This window comes from Petaurus breviceps, unplaced genomic scaffold, assembly GCF_028583685.1.
Source record: "Petaurus breviceps papuanus isolate PSGF00001 unplaced genomic scaffold, PetGlider_PUasm1.0 90881, whole genome shotgun sequence".
Classification (NCBI taxonomy): domain Eukaryota; kingdom Metazoa; phylum Chordata; class Mammalia; order Diprotodontia; family Petauridae; genus Petaurus; species Petaurus breviceps.
Genome location: NW_027187369.1, coordinates 2,196,864 through 2,211,135, shown reverse-complemented (window position 1 = coordinate 2,211,135; position 14,272 = coordinate 2,196,864). Strand labels below are relative to the sequence as shown.

At 42.2% G+C, this 14,272-nt stretch overlaps 1 protein-coding gene across 2 annotated transcripts in view; it reads right to left on the bottom strand.

The window, feature by feature from the left end:
- STAG2 (STAG2 cohesin complex component) overlaps positions 1–7,275 on the bottom strand; it is a 135,771-nt gene extending 128,496 nt beyond the window's left edge. The window contains exon 1 of one of the 2 annotated variants that reach the window (XM_069074037.1): positions 7,119–7,275. The gene's annotated coding sequence lies outside the window, so the exon portion shown is untranslated. The remainder of the gene's footprint in view (positions 1–7,118) is intronic. The other variant, XM_069074036.1, reaches the window with a different exon arrangement.
- Positions 7,276–14,272: the final 6,997 nt, after the last annotated feature.

Genomic DNA, 14,272 nt, shown 5'->3' with positions numbered 1-14,272 from the left:
TTTTTTTTTTTTTTTTTTTGGTGGCGCTTCGGGATTGTTTGGGGTGTTTGCTGTTCGGCGACTTGGAGGCAAATGGTGCGTGCAAGCGCCACCTGGTGGCCACGAGCCCGCGCCCGATTCCCGTTGGAGGACAGCGGCATCTAGCGGTTTAAGCCTAGTACTTCAATGCTCCGCTCCCCGCCCTCCCCAGCTCCGTCCTCCCTCCTAACTACCAACCAATCAGCCTGGGCCTAGCTATGACGTAGGGTCTGGGAACGAGGCGCCCGCAGGGGCGCGCCGCCGAGTAAACAAGGTGTCGTGGCCGCGCCTCGCTTACTCGCTAACCCGCCTAGCCAGGCGGCTCCTCCCCTCCCCCTCTCTCCCTGCGGGGGGGGGGGGGGGGGGGAGGCTGGGAAGGGGGCCAGGCCCGGGCAACTCCGGACGTGGGCGGCCCCCCCTCCCCCGCGGGAGGGGTGCGGTGATGTGTCGAGTTAGGACACACCCCGTTGGGGGCCGCCCGCCTGCCTCGCTCCCTCTCTCCCTCTGCCTCCCCCAGCCCTCTGGAATAGACAAACACAATCGTGCCCATTTTTCGATCGCGCATTCACATGAAACAAAGCGCTTCTCCCTTCACAACCCTGACACAACCTGTAAGAAGTACGATTTTCTATATTTGACAGAGGAGGAAACTGAGGCTCGGAGACCCAGGAGACCCTTTGCCAACGACGGTTTAAACATGGACCCAGGCCCTCTGATTAAGGATCCAGGTTTCTCTTCCTCTCCCTCCTCACCGCTAACAATTCCAGTTCCTTTGGGCCCCATCATCAGCCCTAGCCCTCCCCCACTCCTGAAAAAAAAAAAAAAGCAATTTGAGCCTCCCGGACGGCCTGCCGACTCCCCAGCCCGAGACTGAGGGTTTCCTTTTGGCGGGGGGAGGGGGGAGGACTGATTCTCCCACGCCGGCCTGGCAGTGCTGAGAAAACGCTTTACTCCCATCATGCCCCAGCACCGTGCTGGAGTCGCGAACTCGATGCCAGAGCCATAGGAAACTGGGCCAAAATTTTTGCTATCGATTTAGAGGGGGTTGGAGGGTGGGGCCTTGGGCTGTAGCTTAATTTTTTCCCACCCTCACTGGTCGTTTTCGTCTGCAGCATTTCTCCTTAGCTTTTTGAAGCTCTTGCGGATGAGACTTTAAGGCAGAGTAAAATTCCAATTTAGTGTATAGACACTCTGCTTTTAATAATAGTTTTTAGTGGATCTGAGCTTTGCTCCACAAACACAGACTATGCCCCTACTCTGCCAGCTACAAAATATCCACGGGAAAAAAAAAGAAACTGTTTCAGCCCCCGAAGGGAAGGGAGGTATCCAAATAAAAGTAAAATGTAACATATATTGTACACACACATCAGATACAAAGTAAAGATGTGTACTAGGAACTAGGAGACTGTTGCAACAGTCAAGGCCACCGGTGATGGAGGCCTAAACCAGAGTAGTTATGCTGTAAGCAGAGTGGGGGCGGGGGTGTAATTGATGAAACTGGGCAACTGGTAGGATCTTGTCTGGGTCGGGGTGGGGGGGAGGGATCCAAGTGGAAATGATCCTTTATCAGGCTGACTCCAAGCAGTTGGCCCTCTGTCTGAAAGGATGGCAGTGCTCTCCACAGAAATTAGGGAAGTTGGGAAGGAAAGGGGTGAGGGGATGGTAATGACTTCTCTTTCGGACTTGTTAAGTTTGAGGTACCTGGGGAACATGCAAGTGTATAAACCTATAGGATTACAACGTTGAATATTGGATAGTGAAACAGTTGCAGAATTACTTGCTAAACACCAAATATAATGGGAGCAAAAGAGACATCCAGATCAAGTAAACAGGAAAACTGGAGGGATGGAAAAAGCTTCAAGAAAAGAATGACACTGAAGCTAAGCCTTAAAGAAATTAAATTCAACAGAGGAAGTGTTCTCTAATTAGAGTTCTGGGGCTAGGCTTCAGGGAGAACTAAGTTCAAATTCTTCCTTCACCACTAACTAGCCTAGTGACCCTGGGCAAGTCACTCACATCCTCAGATAAAAGAGCAGCAATCAATGGTGATGTACCCTTAACTTAAACACCAAATCACTTGTCCCTTGGGGCAATTAAAGGGGGAAAAGAAAGCTGTCAAAGCCCTCAGGGAACAAATTCCTCCACTTAGGAGGAAACTTTGTCACTGATAGTAAATTGAAGGAACTGAGTATTTGAAGTAAATTAAAGATTCTTAAAATCTGCCAGGGTGGGTGGGGGGTGGGAAAGTAAATGGATTCAAGACTCTGTGGAGGTATGAAGGCTGGAGAATGGGCTTCCTGGTTGTGAGAAACAGCTCGAAGGGCAGTTTTTTAATAGAGTCCAGTGTAATTGATGTTAAAGCTGAACCAGATCCTGAGAGGCAAGCTGTAGAACTACAGGCTAATAGCCTTGGTGTGAGAGTACTTTTGAATCTCCTTTATGCTAGTTTTAGCGGTGTAGCCTTGGACGAGCCCCTTGCCCTCTCTAGGCTACATAATTTCCTACTCTTTAAAACCAGAGTGGGGAGGCAGGGAAAGTTGTACTAAGGTGCCTTCAAGCTCTAATTCTGGGATTAACATTCCTTCTTCAATCTCATCCAAAAGCCTCATTTTACATCGGAGGAAACTGAGGACTAAACAGAAAGGAGGTAGTTACCATGATCACACAGGTACCCCTCTTGCAAAAGAGGGATGTGAAGTCTCAGATTGGGTGAAGGAACCCTCAGGGTTTAGATGAGGGAAAGGTCAGAAGATGTCACCTTTTAGAATTAAAGCTTTAAAAATAACACAAAAGACTTCTTTGGAATGATATCAGAGACAAGGATGTCTCCCTACCTTGTTCCAAGAAAGATCTCAATCTCAATTGTATTATAATATTAAAAAAAAAAGAATAACTGGCCTAAGTAACAGTTTTTTTCATGAAGAAATGTAGTAACAAAAGCTTAAGTGAAAGATAAGGAATACTGGAAAAGGTGGTAAGAATTTGTTAGTGTTTATCTGGCAATGTATAAAGGAGAGACAATGTATCAGGTGCGCACAAATATTCCAAGTTATCAGAAGAGTGAACTCCATACCCTCAGCTATGGAGTCAATAGGTCCTCTAAAGCCTAGTGAATTAGAAGTCAGGGGACCTGGGTTGAGTCCCCATTATACCACAGACACTAGACGTGGCCATCCTTGGTAAGGCTAATTAGCCTCTCAGCCTATTTTCTCAGCTGTAAAACAGAAATAATACTTTCATTATGTAGGTCACAGGTTGTTTAAGGTATAAACCTTAATGCAAAAATGCTATAAAATGTGACTCATTATTAATAATAATAGCTTTCATTTATATAGTAGCTTAAGGTTTGCAAAGCAATATGAATGTGTGTATGTGTGTGTGTATATATATATATATGTATATATATATATATGTATATATATATATTACTGTTGCACTGATAGCATGTTCCCCAAGCCACAGCTTGGTTACTAGCTTGATTTTCCAGAAGACAGAAAAGGGGTACCTAAGGATAAATGGCACAAGTATTCTAATTCCTTTTGTCAATCCAGTTGGCATTCTATTTTACAAATTAGGTTCCTGGGGATAGCTAGGTGGCACAATGAATAGAGCACTGGTCCTGGAATCAGGATGACCTGAGTTCAAATCTGACCTCAGACACTTAACACATACACATATACACACACACACACACACAAACTAGCTGTGTGACCTTGGGCAAGTCACTTAACCCCAATTGCCCTCCAAAAAGCAAAACACAAAAAAACAAATTAGGTTCCTAAGAGTTGGGTTCCTATGAAGTAAATCCTTGGAGTATGATAGTTCATCATAGTTCATCAAATAATACAAATATCAACCTGATAAAATATGGTACCTAAAATGGAAGTGTTAAGACTGAGATCCTAGAACCAAGACAACCTCACCAAGTACCCCAGGGGAATGACCTGAAACAGCCAAGCACATATCTGTCCTAAACCTCTCAAGTGTTATGTCTAGTATATCTGCTTGTAAGAAAAAATTTAAATAGTATGTACACATGGTCCTCTTAATTTTGTGTATGTAAACAGAACTTCAAAAGACTACATCTACAGTGGAAAGTTGAATCAAGTGCTACTACCCACCTCCTGATAAAGAGGTGGAAGCCTCCCAAGTTGTAGGAGAGACAATTTCGGACATGTCCATTTCACGAAATTGTTTTACTTAATGATGCATGTTTGTTACAAGGGTTTTATTTTCCCCTCCCCCAGTTAAATGCTAGTTGGCTGACAGTGGAGGTTGTGAGTGTGGAAGTGAAAGGAAATAAAGGCTTATTAATTGAAAACTCTAAAAATACAAGAAAAAAAGAAAGCCCATAGAACTTGAAATTTCTAGCAAAAAATAAAAATCCACTTCTGCCTAAATCATCTGAATAATTCTAACTTCAAATCTAATTCAGTTCATTCTTGTACCACCTAATGTCATCAGCATTTTTTAAGGGTTGAGGGTAGGGAGGTGAACAGGATCTTTGATTTCATCTGTGTAGGGAATTCCCACTATAGAAACTCCCTCCAGGAAAATTCCCTCCTCACATACAAAAGACAGAAAACACACCCACATACACACACCACATATACTCCCACCTCCCACACATACACACACATCATACATACACACACCACACACACAGCCCACATACACCCCACACACACCACATATACCCACACCCCCCCCACATACACACACTCACACAGTCACACTCCTTTTCTGCCTCTAGCCCAAGGATTGGTAATCAAATCAACATTCTTCTCCCTCAATACAGCTTCATTTGATGATCTCATCAGCTCCCTTGGATTTAATTATCATCTCTCAATGCTGATGATTCTCAAATCTACTTATCCAGCCCTAACCTCTCTGCTGACCTCCTCTCACATCTCCAAATACCTGTTAAACATCTGGAACTGAATGTCCTGTAGATATCTCAAACTCACCGTGTCCAAAACTAAACTCATCTTTCTCCCCAAACCCTTCCCCACCCTTTCTAAACTTCCCTATTAATATCCAGGGTACCAGGCTCACAACTTAGGTGTCATCCTTTCTTCCTTACTATCTCTCATTCCCCATATATAATATGTTGTCAAGGCCTGTTGATTTCACATTTACAACATATCTCCAATATGCCCCCTCCTCTCATGCTCCTATGGACCAGTTGCAGGCCCTCATCACCTCATTCCTGGACTGTTGCAATAACCCACTGGTGTATCTGCCTGCCTCAAATCCCTCCAGGTTCCAATTCATCTTTCATTGAGCCACTAAAGTGATTTTCTTATATCAAAGGTCCAATCATATCACTGCCCTCTCTCTCTCTCTCTCTCTAACTCCAATGACTCCCTGCTTGGCATTCAAAGCCTTTTATAACCTGGCCCCTTTCCACCTTTCCAGTCTTCTTACGCTTTACACCACTTCTGAGGTACTTTCCGATCCAGTGTCACTGGACTCCTAGCTCTTCCTAGAACATTGCCAAATCTAAAGCATTTCTCTGGCTATTCCCTTGACTGGAATTCTTTCCTTCAGCATCTCTACCTCCTGGCTTCCTTGGCTTCCTCCAAGCTCCAACTAAAATCTTACTTTCTACAGGAAGCTTTTGCCAATCCCTCTAATCCTAGTGCCTTCCCTCTGCTGATTATTTCCTATTTGTCTTGTATAGTTCATGTTTGTACACATTTATTTGTGAGCTTGAGACATCTTTTGCTTTTATTTGTATCCAAAGCACTTAGTACAGTGCCTAGTACACAATAGGGGCTTAATAAATGCTTATTGATGAACTCACTAGTGTGCTGAGAGGTTACATAACTATGGACACACCATTTGTATGGGTCAGTCAGGATCTGAAACCAGGCTTTCCTAGCTCCAAGGCCAGCTCTCCACTGCCTCTATGCATTTTGGTAACCATTCATTTAGCACTTTAAAATGTTTCATTGAATCTTGAAGAGAGATGACAATAGGATTCTTTCTGGGGTCCCTAAGCACCATGCTACTCTTGCAGTGAATGGCAAACAAAAACAGACCTTTCAGTTATGAATTATTATGAATTCTTTTTAAGGTGATTTGAAAAAAGGTTTTTGGCATTTTCAAGACTTTCACAATGTTAAATGCAAGCATATTCAATAGATAACATGTGGGTAATATTTAATGTATTCCGGGTAAAGAGGTCATTGTTGGGCAACAAGTTGAATGGTGGTGGTAATGCTTGTTGTGAGCTGGGTTATCAGCATTCTTCCTCAAAATCGGGCTATTTCCCAATGTTGCTAAAAGTACTTTCCGTTAAAATTAACATTGCTCAAATAGTCCAAATAAGGCTTCCCTTTTCTGTTGGCAGACATGTAAGTTTACAGAGTCCAAGGTCTTGTACAGTTTAAACAGAAAGAGAGACAGAGTTACTAGTTACTCTTTGATCGTATCAGTATATTAGTCACAAAACAAGGAAACTGATCAATTATTTGACATATTAATTACCCTCTCATATGAGCTCCAGTGCAATAACTCCAACTATGTAGCTGCCATTTCCAATTAAATATCTAGCTCCAGAGAGGGAGCATAGTGTAGTGGATAGAAGGCCATTTTCTAGTCAAAATGACCTAAATTCAAATTTTGCCCCTGATATATCCTAACTCCATGACTTAATAAATCTTAGCCTTTCAGTTTCCCTCAGGAAACTCTCTAAGACTGTAAATGACTGAGAAGTTGCCCAGATCTGTTTTGGTGGAAGGAGTTTCTGAATTGGAATTCCCCACCCTGATGAAATCATAAAATCTCTCTCTCCCTCTCCCTCCTCTCTCTCTCTCTCTCTCTCTCTCTCTCCTCCCCCCCTTCCCTCCCTCTCTCTCCTTTTCTCCCTCTCTCTCTCTCTCTCTCACACACACATACACACACACACACACACATCCAAGCCCTAACCTTAAGCACAATTTGTTATGAGTCTAGCAGAACTCATCATCTTTTTCCCCATCTCATCAAGTCAAACTCCTTACAACTTTCCTATTTCTATGAATGACATCACAAAATTTAAAAGATTGGAATTCTTTTCCACCTCAAGTAGTATCCAAGGAAGAAAGACAATATACCTGGGGTATGTAAGTCCCTGCATGTCTCCCCTTCTCTCCTCTCAAAAGGTCACCAATCCTTTTCCAGAAACTCATCTCCTCTCACCTAGACTGTTGCTGTAGCTTCCTGATCTGTATCCCTTCCTTCAGTCTCTTCCCTTGTCCAATCCATCCTCCATACACCTGCCAGAGCAATAGTCCTAAAGCACAGGTCTGAAGTCATATAACTGCTCAAAAAAGTTCCAGTGACTCTTGTCTCAAGAATCAAATAGAAACTCTTCTGTTTGGCTTTAAAACCCTTCTTAAACTGTCTTCAACCTACCTTTCCAGGTGTGTTACAACATCATTCCCCTTTACACACTCCATTCCAGGCAAACTGGTTTACTTGCTGTTCCTCACATGCAATGTTCCACATCCCATGCCTCTGTACCCCCATGGCTGAAATGTCCTACCTTCATCACCTTCATCACTTAAAATCCCTAGTTTCTTTCAAAACTTGTGCCAGGTGCCACCTTCTAAATATTTAGCCTTTCCTCATCCACCAGCTTCTAGTTCCACCCCCACTCCCAACCCCCATATACCTTAGATTTCCTTATGTATGTGTGTGTGTGTGTGTATCATACATAAAATTTTCCCAGACCTCATAGAATATAAAAACTTCTTAAGGTTTAAGCCAGGACCTTACACATAGTAGGAACTTTTATTAATGTTTGTTAATTTATTTTAAAACTGTACTTTGTAGTAGACATGAATCTTCCAAGTTCTACATTATCCCTCTCTCCAACTGCTTTTGTGCTAATTTTGAGCTCACTAAACAACTTCCTGGTTTTTAATTTGATTTTCCAGGAACCTATAGCCAGGTACTAGGAATGAGGTACCCTGAATAGTGGACATCAGTATTCTAGTCATCTTTGTAAATTAAATTGGCTTTCTAGTTTATAAATTAGTTTCTTGAGAGTTAGGGTAGCAGGAATTGATTCCCCGGAGAGCAATCATCCCTAGGTAATCCTCTCTTTCTTTTGCCCAATTAATCACTAAATCCTGTCATTACTACCTTAAAAATACATATAGTCCTTCCTTTCAATTCTCACTGTCAACATCCTGGTCCGGGGCCTCACCACCTCATAAATAGATTACTGCTATAGTCTCCTGCTGCCTGAATTTCCGGCCTTCATTCTAAACTGAATACCGTATAATTATAATAACCAACAACAAAACACTTGAAAAAATATACAGAAGAGACCAGAGCAAAGTTCAGAAGGAAAACAAACATGCCTGAAACTGTGGGTACTACTAGGGTAAATCTAATAAATACTTAAAAAAAGCTATATGTTATGAGTCTCACAGTTGTTTTCCTTGAATGTGGAAATGTTTATTTGTTGATATTAGTCAAATTTTATATATCTATATTGTCTATATTTCTTTTTCTTTTATTCTTTGTTATAAAGGATTGGTTAATCAGTGTGTAGGAAAGGAAGAAAAAAATGAAGGTGAAATAAAAACAAAATGTACGGATGAAATTTTTTTAAAAAGAAATTAATCTTTATAAAACGGACCGAGCCTAAAATCCTCAGACTTCCAATGTTTTCAAGGCTTCCATTCATCATTCATTCATTCCACATTCATTCCATTATTGAACATTTATTGTATAGAAGGCACTTTGTAGGATACCAACTGTGTAAGGCAAAGTCCCTGGAATTAAGGAGGTAATAATCTAGTGTGGGAGGTAAACCATTGACACAACTAACTGGAATACTATGTGAGGAGTATCAGAGGACTGCTACAGTGTAGTATAATCTGGCCTTTCCCTGTCTGACAAACCTTAAGAATCTCTCCCATAGGCTTACTTCTTCCCCACTCCTTTCACTGCCCACTCCACCCCCCCTCCCCCCCTCCCCCCACCTCTCCTCTCCTCTGCCCCCCCAAACCCTCCACCTCACAATCCAAGAATATGGCATATTCATTCCCGACACCAGCCCCAGGCTCAGACACCACCCCCTTTCTCTTTATGGATCCAAATTCACTCTTTTGGACATTTAATGAGAAACTGCCTCCTATTGTTAACGGTGGATGGCACCTAGTAATAAATGCTTGTTGATTGATTGATTGATTTTCACAGTGTTTATTTGTCTCATCTCCCTACCTCTGACATTTCCCTTCCGTCCCCAGCAGCGATCTTTAAATATAACAAGTGCTCAGCAGATATTGTTGAATGGATTGAATTAGCCCTCTTTCCCAAGACTTTATTGGTTAAGCATTTTTTTAATTCATAGAAATCAGCAATATAAGTGACAATTTGCAACCAAAAAATATGGGAGGAAATGACTTAATAATTAAGGAGTTCAGAATTCTAGGTGAATTACAATTTTATCAAGTTCTGTACGGTTGTGTACAATGCAATGCTAATGCAAAACTTTAACATTTGCATCTCCTCAAGGCTCTTGGAAGGTATTCTTATAACTGACCACTACAACCACTACTTGCATTTAAATGCAAAAAAGGATTTACTAGTGCCTAGCCCTGTTAAATGAAAACAAACATTGGAAGCCTGGTCAGCCTTTGAAGTCTATCATTGGTACTAAGTCTGCTGTTTTACGCTGATAGCACTTCTAATGTTAGACCCTAGAAATTAATGCTAGAATTGGTTGGGGACTGAATAATAAAAGGTGAAAAAAAATGGGAAAGAGTGGAGAAGAGAACAAATCAATGAAGTTGTGGGGGAGGGGCTGAGGGGAGAATAACAAAGTGGAAGCCAAAAGCTCACTCCAGATGTAAACTCCTGAGAAAATACATTTCCAAAACAACAGAGGTGCTGAAATCATCTGCACAGCTGAAGGCAGGGGTTCTTAGCCTTTTTCCATCATGGACCCCTTTGGCAGTCTTCCGAAGCCATAAAGCCCCTTCTCAGAATTATGTTTTTAAAGACAAAACAAAATACATCAGAATTCAAAGGAAATCAGTTAGTGAAATAAAGATGTACTCCTACCCCCCATCCAAGTTCATAGACCCCCAAGTTAAGAACCACAGATTGAAAGGACCTGGGGTGGGAGAGGAGGGGTGGAGATTAGGGGGAATGTGTCTAATGAGGTTAATTCTCTTCTGGAGTCCCAGGCTAATGCCAGATAATAATAGCTGGCATTTATATAGTGCTTTAAGGTTTGTAAAATGCTTTACATGTGAACCTCATTTGATCTCCCGCCCAATCCATTCTCCACACACTTGCCAAAGTGATATTTCTAAAACACAGGTCTGGGGTCATGTCATTCCTTTGTTCAAAAAATATCACAGAATGGAGGCAACCGGGGAATGTCCAAGGCTATGCCAGGTAGGCAGGTTCTAGTGAGAAGGAAAGGCAATGTGGTATACTGAATAGGGTATGGGACAGATGTAAGAATAAGTTCAGATCCCAGCTCAGACACTGATTATTGTCATTCAGTCAAGTTTGACTCTTTGTGACCCCATTTGGGGTTTTCTTGGAACTTATTTATAAGTAGCACACTTGCTAGTTGTGTGACTCAGTTTCCTCAACAGTAAAATGGAGGGATACACCTACATAGTGTGTGCCTATTTTTCAAGCACCAGTCTACCGGATTCTGTGGCTACCAGATTCTGATTTCTTTTTTAAAACCCCTGCTACTCAGGAGAAACACCAAAGTACAGGGGAAGCCATACCGTGGCTTTCAAGTTACAGGGCCTGATTTCAAATTTGGCCTCCTTCTGCAAAATTTCACCTCTCTAGCCCTGAGTTCTTCATCTCTAAAATGAGGGGTTTGGACTAGCTGGCCTCAAAGTTCCCCTTTCATTCTAGATCTGAGACTTTTGTGTGACTTTGGATAAGTCCTTTCCCCAATCTGGCACTCATATTTCTCTTCTGTAAAATGAGATGGCCTCTGAGGTTCCTTGGGCAGCTCTAAATCTTTTTTTTTTCTTTTTGGAGGAGAGAAGGTAGGGCAATTGGGGTTAAGTGAAATTCCCAAGGTCACACCACTAGTGTGTGTGTGTGTGTGTGTGTGTGTCTGAGGTTAGATTTGAACTCAGGTCCTCCTGACTCCAGGGCCTGTGCCACCTAGCCACCCCAACAGCTCTAAATCTTATGTTCAGGAAAACCTAATACTGAGGAGTGGAGAGAAAAAAATCTGGGGCTAAGTATTCCATAGCTAAAATAAACAGTACGATTTTCATAAAAAGGCTTACATGTGCCCACATCAACCAAAGCCAAGCATAAGATAGTGATGTAGTATTATGTATCTTCTTTTCAAGGTTGTCCTGGGGAAAGTGCTTTGTAATCCTGAAATGGGAGCCATCATCATTATGGTAGTAGGTAGTAATAGTAGTGTAAAATGCCTTCTTCAAATAACCTGAAAATGCATCCTTACAAACTTACTCCAATTGCTAAGTATAGACATTATTTTATAGTCGGGGAGACTGTAACATACAGACAAACCAAGCCTGGAATGAACCCAATGCCCAATGGATAGCCCTAGCGATAGGACCCAATTTACCCAGCTTCTAGGCACAATCCTTTAAGATTTCAAGGCTTTATTTCTCTTGCTCTGCCTACCTTTAAACTGACAATGGTTAAAGAACCCAATAAAATGCCAAGTTGCCAGGGCTGTGGAGAAACAGACCCAGTAATCTACCAGGCAAGCAGAATTTGGAGTTGGTGCAATCTTTTTAGCCAACAATCTAACAGTATACACACAATAAAGATTACCAAACTGTTCAAGCCCCTTTGGCCTAGTGACCCCAGCCATGGGGTCAATACTTCCATTTCATTGGTGTGGGTGTTCCTCTGACAACCTAGATACCAGATCAGAATAGATCAGCGTCTGGTAGCCAATGAGCATGTTCACACTTAGCTGGCTGGGTCCAGGAACAATGAACACACTAGGGGAAGGAGGGCTAAACAAAGTGCCTGGGGAAAATCAAAGAGACATTGCTTGGAGGGGGGAGATCAAAGAATGCTTCATGGGGGGAGGTAGCACCTTGTAATGGGTAGGAGACCAAGAGTGAATGCATTCAGAATTATCATGACAAACCAAAATGTATGAAGTAATAATGTATTGTTATAGCAACTGCAAGAGGAGGACTGAGTTCGATTTAAGACTTTTGGAATCAAGAATTTTCTGAAGGTATTCCTTAGTTCGAAATCCTTTCGATTTCTCTGTTCATTTATATAAAAGCTATATAAAAAGCATAAAGATATAATGAGATAGGGATTTTAGTTAAAGACTGGCAAAAGGGCTCCTCTCCCTGGGAGATCTGAGCTGACATCCATTCCACCCAGCCCCATACTTCACCTACCCAGAACGCCTGAGAACAAATTAGCGTTCCTGCACAATTAGGCCCAGGATTCTTTTTTCCAGGACCTGGTAGAAAAGGGTTCTAGAGGAAATCCTCGTTGGGGAGGGTGGTGGGGTGAAGGGGAAGGAAGGGAATAATTCTAGCCCCCTAACAGCTGATCGTGGAGTGTTCTGAGTATCTGCTTTCTGATACCATCAGGGTTGGCCCCACCCCTTGTGGGAGCAGGGTCACTAAAGACTATGTATGTATATGTATGAGTCCTCCATGCCTGAGGGGTCAGCTGTCACCTGCTGTCACCTGCCTTAGCAGCTGGCACTCATCAAGTGGATTATGTGTACAGGGAAGGAGGAGGGAAGGCTGTCACTAGCACTTTGATCCTTCGGCTCCAAAGGGCAGCCAGAAATTGAGGAAGGCAGAATATCAAAGGTTACTGGCTTCAGTAATCTCTGGCCTTAGATCCTGTCCTTCATAGCTTCCTGTTAATGCCCAGGGATCAGATCTGGGCCTGGATTTTGCTTAAGGTCTCAGCTTCTTTGCCTCCCCAAGAATGGGAACCCTCTTGGCCTAAGGGACAAATCTTCTCTCTTCTCTAAAATTTCTTGACTCTCTGGATCCACCCACAGATTGCCTCCGTGCCTTTGCATAGATGTCCACTGTGCCTTTAAGGTACTCACTCCTCACCTCTACCTCTTGAACATCTCTGGTTTCTTTCAGGTTCAGCTCATAAGTCACCTCATAAATAATACCTTTCCTGAACCCCTGCTCTTTCTAAAATTCTGTTTGTTTGTTTGTTTGTTTGTTTGAATTAAAGCTTCATCTCTGCCAGACACAAGAATATCCCAGTCATTTCAGGATATAGCCCCACCCACCCAATGAGCTTCTCCCTTATGCCAAAGTTCTCATCAATTACACTATACCTACTTATCTGGGTTTCTGTTGCTCTCTCCCTTCTCCTAGTAAAAGGTAAACTACTTGGCAACAAGGATTGCTTTTCCTTTCGTTCTTAGTATTCCTAATACCTAGTACAGTTCGCCACATATAGTAGGAGTTTAATAAATGTTTCTTGAATTGGATTCTTCCAGTCAGCAAGCATTTATTAAATGACTACCTGGGTGATCCTGGGCAAATCAATTCACCTCCTTAGTTCTGTCATCTGTAAAATGCAGGGGTTGTATTTGATGGGACAATAAAGGCCCTTCAAGTTCTAAATGTACAACTCTATGCCCACTTCATGCCAAGCACTTTGATAAGGCAACGGAGATAGAAAGACAAAAGTGAAATGGTCTCTCTTCCTTGAGGAAATTACATTTTCTCAGGATAAATGCCACATATACATATCAGTATACATATATGCACACATACATATATGACACACATGAGGCAGACAGACACAAGATGACCTTGAATGAGAAGGCAGCTGGGGATATCGAGAAGAAGCTGGCACTTGTGCTGAATCTTGAAGAAAGCCAGGGACTCCGGAAGAGGCAAAGGTGAGGAGGCATAGAGTATTCTAGGATACCTGGGGGTGACCAGGATGGTGAGGAAACTTGCAACCATGCTATATGAAGATTACCTGACAGAAATTGGGATTTCTGGCCTATAGAATAAAAGATCTAAGGAGGACTTGTGCACAAATACTTGTATTCCCTCTTACCACCAAAGTCCTAACTTCAACATCTAGGGATCTGGGGATCTCTTGAATTCACCTAAATTTCCAGTGCCCTCTCTCCCAAACTGTTTCATTTTTAACTTTTTTTGTACATATTACTATCTATTCATGTTATATTTATTTATTCTTTATGTATTTATATATGTTCCTGTCTTCTCTTTAGAATGTAAACTCATTGGAAGTAGGGACTGTTTCATTCTTA